We start from the raw sequence: 8403 nt of genomic DNA on the forward strand, positions 1-8403 counted from the left end.
TCTCAATAGAGCAGTAAACAATTCTTTCCTTGTCAATCTATTCTGACTTTGAATCTGTTGGCTATTTACTCTTCTCTCTTGAGGAACTTTGTGTTTTCCCCAGTCCTCTAAGTCACTTAACTGTGAAATCTTGTCCAGCTCCTCTGAAAGAAGATACTCTATTTCCCCAGTTATTAGAATCAAAATGAGGTGCTTGTAAGCAGGAACAGTCATCTTCACTATTATATTCCAATAGCAAACTGCTAAGGGGGTATCACAGTATGCATCTATGCTCCCGATCATTATGGCAGCCTTCATTATCTCCTTTAACTTTCTTATACAGTCCCTAAGAGAATACCAGGGTCTATCTCCATTAGACCACATAGAATCAGTAGGATACTGCTTACTGAATCCTTCTGCAGCCAAAGCTAACAGATTAGTTGTGTTGTTACCTCCCTGCATATTGTGTTCTCTAAAGACTTGCTGTACAAAAGTATTCTGACTGATACCTATAAATTTCAAATAATTCACGCCACTTGTAGCCACTTTGGCCCCTATATCACTGATTCTCACCATCCAAGATATTAATGATTCTCTCATCCTTTGGGTGAACCAGCTCAAAATACCTATGACCTCCTGCTGAGTAAAATCCTCAATTATCTCTCTAAACACTGTGTTCGCTGCTTGGTTCTCCTCTTTTATCATGGGGCAAGTTTTGGCCTGAGACATCTCCCCCTATAACACTGTTTCATTTTCCAACTCTGACTTAGTTACATTTTTCCCACACACACTCTCCTGGCAATTGTCATCATGGTAAATAGGTTGGGTCTGTACAAAGGTTGCATATGCACTTCTTTTGCCAGCCTTCTACTTTTTCTTAGTAAAATGAATAGCTTTTTCTTCCACCTGAGACCTTTCAGCCTCTTCTTTTAAAGGAGAGCCCAAATGTTGAGAATTCCCAAGCAAACTAGCTATTTTTCCATCTGACTTTTTTTTCCTTCAGCAGTTCATCTCTGTCTTTACACATAATACGGAAACCTGTTAATAAAATCCACTTTATGTTACACACTCCTGCCAGCTCTTTCCATGGTCTTATTGGTATTCCTTGCAAACACCTTTCCAAGTCTCTAGGTTCCCCTTCCTGTAACCTCGGTTCCCACTTCTCACAGTGGGAGAGAGAGTGGGAGAATTTTAGTCCATTCCCTTACCAGTGAGGAAAAGGGCAAATCCTCTCATCCTGGGATATCCGTTTCTTCCTCTAAATCCTTTCTGCTTTCAAATAGAGATTTTATACTGTGCGATCCTGTTTGTGATGCCAAATGTATCACCCAGGCAATATTCACAGCACCAACAGCGACTGTGAATATGCCAGTGTAATTCTGAATCACAAAGTATAACAGACTCTCCATATGGAAGGCAGAAGAGAAACATTTATTCAGACATCTGAAAGTCAAATCCCAACACCAGAAAGCCAATTCCATCATAGTAACCAAGAAGTTAATACACATTAACACTGCAGGGGACAAAGGCATTTCCAAGCCTTCCCTCTCGCCCCCACTGGACCCTTCCCACAAACAAACACTCATGAGCCTAGCAATAGCTGCTTGCCTGTGTCCTTCCCAGCTCTGATTAGCCTAACCAATTTTCTCTCAGCTCTTCTCCACCTTTCCTGTTCCATTCATTAGGCAAGTTTCCCCTACCATATGTGACTTAGGCTTCCATGTGATTCAAACTAGTTACATGGGCCTATTAATGAATGGGAAAGATCTTCCCATTTAAATTACCATTATATAAATAAGGTGAAAGCTTTTGACCAAATAGAAAACTCATTTCTATTTTAAAAAGTAGAAAACATGGGAATTAATTTTTCTTTAATATAATAAATAGCATCTCTATATATATTGGGATGGGCCTGATACCAGCACATTCAGTTAGTTCAGATTTGATGTCAAGATGAATTGAGGCACTCAAAGGGTCATTGAACAGTAACAAAACAAAAGGATTTACTTACCTCTAACATAGCATGGTTTTTCTTTGGTAAATGGAGCACTCTTCATCTCCATATAAAAGTGCATCTGGTCAGTATGGCAGTATATAGTAACAAAGTCCCTATACTATATGCTATACTTAGTCTCAGAGCACCCATCAAATCTGAAAGGCACAGACCCCATGTGGTTGGGAATTATATTTCCAAAGGATATCAGGAAGGGATGTCTAGGTGACCCAGTAGATAAGGTGCTGGGCTTGGAATCAGGCAGACTCATCTTTCTGAGTTCAAATCTGGCCTCAAACACTCTCTTGTGTGACTCTAGGAAAGTCATTTAACCCTGTTTGCTTCATTTTCCTCACTTGTAAAGAAAGCTAGAGAAGGAAATGGCAAACCCCTCCAGTATCTTTGCCAAGAAAATCCCCCACAGGCTCATGAGGAGTTGGACCAAACTGAAAAGCAACTAAAAAAAGTGACAAGGAAACCACATCAATCCAGCCAAAGGCTACTAGGAAGTTGCATTAAGGAAAGCATAGTTTGAGCTTTTCCTTACCCCATTCCCAAGCAAGTAAAATCCAAGTTTTGTCACCCTTGGAGGAAAATTTTCTAAACAATGTTCATCAGGTTGGGGGAGGAAAAAAACCTGGTAGATATTTGTCCTATCACAATCTAAAAACCAAGAACCAACATTATATACAATCAAGATAAATTCAAAGCTTATCCTGTTTGCCAATAAAGTCAAGGGTACAGCAAAGATGTTCATTATCACCACTATTTGAACAAGTGCTAACTATAGCAATAAGATAAGAAAAAAAGTTGAGGGAATAAGCATAGAGAAATAGGAAATAAAATTATTTCTACTTGAAGAGAATTTTAGAGAGTCAACTGGAAAATTAAGAGAAACAGTAACTTCAACAAAATAACAAGATAGAAAATAAACTCATCCTTCTTTCTATATTACCAACAAAACCAGGAGAAATAGAAATTCCATTCAAAATAATTACAGAAATGCCCATCAATTAGGGAATGGCTGAACAGATTGTGCTATTGTGGTATAAGAAATGACAAGCTGAATATTCTCAGAATAACCTGTAAAGACTTACATGAACTGATACAAAGTGAAATGCACAGAACCAGGTTGTATACAGTAACAGCAATATTGCATGATGATCAACTATGAATGATTTAGCTATTCTCAGCAATACAATGATCTAAAAACAATTCTGAAGGAATTGTAATGAAAAATACTATCAAACAAAGAACTGATGAAATCTGAATGTAGATTAAAGCATGTTTTTTTTTAACTTTATTTTTCATGTTGGGTTTTTTTTTGTTGGTGTTTTCTTCCACATGACTTACATAGAAATATGTTTTGCATGACTGCATGTATAACCCATATGAAATTGCTTGCCTTCTCTTTAGTGTACTTTTTTTCCAAATGTATTTTTAAAGGAATTGTTCAGTTTTTCTTCTGCCTCTCTTATTTGACTTTTATAAACCTCCTTGAGCTCTTCCAAGAAGGCTTTTGGGTCTTTAGACTAATTCATATTCCCCTTTGAGGTTTTGGATGTGGGTATGGACCATGTTGTCCTCTTCTGAATTTGTGTTTTGATCTTCCCTGTCATCAAGATATTTCTCTCTGGTCATTGTTTTTCTTTGATTCTTCTTGCTCATGTTGTTTGCCTTTTATCTGACTTTTAAAATTGATCTCTGCTTCTAGGGCCCAGGGGTCACTATCCCAGGCTTCTTGTACTTTTCTGTGCTGTAGCCTCAGGTTCTGGCAGCTGGATGTTGTAGCGGTCTGGTAGTTTACCTGGTACTGGGATGGAGCTGGTGGTGGTAGTTGAAGTGTGTCTGTTGTCCACTTGCCTGCTCCTCCACCCTGGGGCTCAAGATCTCCCACTGGTCTACTGAGATGGGGCTTACTGCTGGCTTTCTGGGATGCCTCTTATCCTGCACTTGTCTCCTCAGCCACAGCAAGAGGGACCCTTCCTGTTAATTGAGCTAATCTCCCAAACTAAAATATTGCTGTACCCCATCTTTCTGCTGCCTTTGCTATTCCAGGATTGTTCCTGGGGAAAAATTCTCTGAGTTTTTCAAAATCTATAAGGGAGGGTGAGAGCAACTTATTGCTTACTCCACCACCTTGGCCCCCAGAAGTTTAAATAGGTGACTTTCAAAATTCAGTCTTTGGGTAACAGCTGCAGGAGCAGTGGCTGCCACTGCCACAGACCCAGCACAGGACTATGCTTCTCTCTCACCCAGTTCTGACAGACACCTTCCTCCTGTGCTGAGAAGTCTGAGAATTGCCACTGACACCAGTGATTCAGTTCCCTGGGATGTGCCTGCTTGCTTTCCCAGTGAAGGAATGAGGGAGGGGGGGATAGAATTTGGAACTCAAAATTTAAAAAAAAAACAAATGTTAAAATTTGTTTTTGTATGTAACTGAGAGGGAAAATAAAATATTAAATAAATATTTTTAAAAGAACAAAATAACTACAGAATGTATAAAACTTGGGAGAGTTTAGCTACTAAGAAGATACACAAACAAGAATTATATGGATACAACTAAAAAACACTTTAGAAAAATAAAGACAGACCTAAATAATCTGAGAAATATGAATTGTTCCTGGCTGGGCCATGAGCACCTATATAGTAGACGTCAGAATCACTTATATTGAAAAGGCATACCTAAATTAATTATCTAGTGCCATTCTGAGGGAAAAACAGAAAAAAATAATTCATTAGACAGAAAACAAGGTCAAGATTCATAAAGGAAATTATGAAAACAGATGGAAGGAAGAGAGTCTAGCAAAAGTAATTTCAAATTATACTACAAAGCAACAGCATCAAAATTTTAGGATATTAGTCAGATAAAAAGAAAACAATCATAGAACAGATTAGATATGCAACATACAAAAGCAAATAAACATGATAATATAAAGTTCAATAAACACAAAGACCTTAATTATTCTCAACAAAAACTATTGGGAAAATTGGAAAGCAATGTCAAAAATTAGATTTAAACCCATGTCCCATACCATATGCCACACTAAGCTTCAAACGAACATAATTTTAATTTACAGCTTTGTTTTGTTTTTACTCTGAGAAGAGATGCTATAGTCTTGTACATATGATTCCTTTTCCTCTTTCATTGATCTCTTCAAGCATCTTGATCTCTGATTGGATAGAAAGTCAAAGGAAGTAAGTAAGTAGTCTTTAAAGTAAGAAGTAAGAGGTCTTCAGAGAAAGAAATACAAACTATCAATAGCCACGTGAAAAATCTACCAAATCACTAATAAATAGAGAGACACAAATTGAACAACTATGATGTCCAACCTTATACCCACCAACTTGGAAAAAAATGAAAGCAAAAATGGAAAATTTTAATAGTTGGAGTGGCTGTAGGAATATAGGCACACTGATGCATTATTATAAAGCTGTGATACAATATCTGAAGAGACTAAAGAAAAAGGAAAAGGACTCTTATGTACAAAATTACTTACAACAACTCTTTTCATAGTAGCAAAATCTTGTAAACTAAGGGGGTACTCATCTGTTGAGGAATGGCTACATTTCAATATACAATATATTTTTGGATATTGTATATTATATTGGATATTGGATATTATACATTTTTGGATTTGGACCCAATATGTGGAATTGTTTTTTGCTTGACTATGATTGTTGGCTATACAGGTTTCAACTGGCAGTTGGAGATTTGTCTGGGGAGAAAGAAGCTAGCTGTTGTGTTGCCAAAAAATGGTATGTAGCATCAATAAACATTTTTTAGTGAAAAGAAGGAAGTTCAGAAGGAAACACAGAAAAGCAGAACAAGTCCAAAAGGAATATGTTAAATTTATTGTTTGCTTTCAAGAAACAATCTGTACATAATAAAGATTCATAGTTTCACATATAATTCTTGTTTTTGTTTTACTTTGTATTTTATAATGTTCTTCTTTTGACATTGGGTTCAGAATTTAGTTGTGTTTTTTTCATTAAAACTTGTTATTTCATCTTCAGAAATATGGAAAACATTAATGTTGTGATTTTAAAGCATTTCATTTGTTTTTCAGAATCACAATACTGATGCTTCTATACTTAAGAAAAAGAGATATTGGAAAACATCTGAGAAAGAAAAGAATGGAGGCAAAAATGTAAAATTTCTCACCCAAACAAAGCTGCACAGAGGGGTTCCTTTCTAGGTATTAGTCCTTTGAAATTCTCTTTCCTTGTAATCTAAGCAAACTACTTATTCCCAAAACTCATTTGTATAAAGGGAGAATCTATATCTAAAGAGGAAATACATCAACTGAGAAGTCAACTTTGCCAAAAAACAAACAAACAAACAAAAAAACCCACAGTGAATGCTTTATTAATTTTTAAATATATCTTTAGCACGGGATAAATTTACTTAGGTTCAAATTACTTAAAGATTACTTACGCCCAAATCTGAACTTAGCCACACAAATGAGTCATCAAAATATCTACTGGACCTTTCAATGATAGTATATCAATATAACTTAAATGCTATTTCTCTTTCTTTCTAGCTTGTGAATGAATGAACAAAAGTCAAGGCAGGTTAGTAGTATAGAACAGTCACAAGCAAAACCACTTCAAACTTCAGAGAGTGAGTCATAAATGGGGAGAAAAGAGAAAATATAAGAATCAAGATCTTGGGCCTAAACTACTTGAGGAGAATGGACAGAACAGTAGAAACAGGCTACTTTAATTATAGAATTTTAGGGTTGTCAAGTCAACAAGCAATTATTAAATATCTATTTTGTCTCACTATCTCTCACCCCATTCCCCACCCCCATATTCAATTTGTTGGCAAAGCCTGTATATTTCACCTTCCTAACATCTCTATAATTCACTCCTTCTCCCTTCAAAATAGTGCATTACTTCCCTCCTAGACTATTGCAATAATCATCTGATGGGTTTGCCTGCCTCAAGTCTCTCCCCATTCATCACATCCTCCATTCAGCCGCTAAAGTGATTTTTCTAAAGTGCAGGTCAGATCATGTCACTCTGTCCCCCACCCACTACCACCACTCAGTAAACTCCAGTGACCCCACACTGTCTCCAGGATCAAATAAAAAATGCTCTGTTTGTCCTTCAAAGCCCTTTATGGCCTAGTCACCTCCTACCTTTCCAGTCTTCTTCTACCTTACACCTTGCCAAATACTCTTCAGTTCAGTAATACTAGCCTCCTTGCTATTCCACCAACAAGACACTCTCTCAGCTTTGGGGTCCATGACCCTAAAAGGAGTGCTCTCCTTTCTCATCTCTACCTATTGCCTTCCTTAAAGTCCCAACTAAAATCTTGCCTTCTACATAAAGCTTTCTTCAGCTTCTAGTGCCTCCCCTCTATTATTTTATTATTTTTAATTTTTCTTTTATTTTTATATTATTATATAATATATATAATATAAATATATTATTATTTATTATTATTTATCCTGTATATATAGCTTGTTTGTACATATTTGATTACTTGTTGCCTCCTCATTAGACTGCAAGCTTCTTGAGGGAAGGGATTATCTTGCCTTTTTTTGTATTCCCGGTGGATAGCACAGTGTTTGGCATGCACAGTGAACACTTAATAAATATCTACTGACCAACTATATGCCAGACATTATTCTAAATTTTAGGGACACAAATGCAAAAATAATTCCTCTCTTCAAGGAGCTCACATTCTAATGGGGTGAACAACATATAAACAACTACGAACAAAAAAATAGATACAGCATAAATGGACCTTATCTCAGAGAGAAGGCACCATCATTAAAGAGGACCAAAACAGTCTTCTTGCAGTAGGTAGGATTTCAGCTGAAACTTGAAGGAAGCTAGGGACACCAGAATGTAAGAGTGAAGAAAGAGAACATTCCACGCACAAAGGACAGTCAGTGAAAATGCACAGAAATGGAGATGGAGTATTTCCTATGTAAGGACAATATTAGATTGAAGATAGGTGGAGGGAAATAAAGTTAAGAAGATTGAAAAAGTTAGAAGGACTTAATTGTGAAGTTAATTGTGAAGAACTCAATTGTGAAGGACTTAATACCCAAATAGAGGATTCCATATTTAATTCTGGTTATTAAGAGCCACAGGACTTCATTGAGTTGAGGGTGTAGGAAGGTAAGGGGAAGGATTGAACATAGTCAGATGTTCATTTTAGGAAGAAACTTAACCACTAGTCAGTCATTGATGGCCAAATTAGGGGCAAAACAAATACTGGGGGTATTAAGTCAATAACATTAGGGAAGAGATATACTCAATCCCATAAGGATGGCTATAGAACCCCTGAGCAGGAGATGTAGCAGCCTGGCTCTGGAATAGCAAGCCCCATAGTATATTAAATAGTTATAAGGGTTGGCTGCTGGGTGAGGAAGATGGAGGAATAAAATTAGAACTAGGCCACTGCTACTTTCAGC

This window comes from Notamacropus eugenii, chromosome 3, assembly GCF_028372415.1.
Source record: "Notamacropus eugenii isolate mMacEug1 chromosome 3, mMacEug1.pri_v2, whole genome shotgun sequence".
NCBI lineage: Eukaryota > Metazoa > Chordata > Mammalia > Diprotodontia > Macropodidae > Notamacropus > Notamacropus eugenii.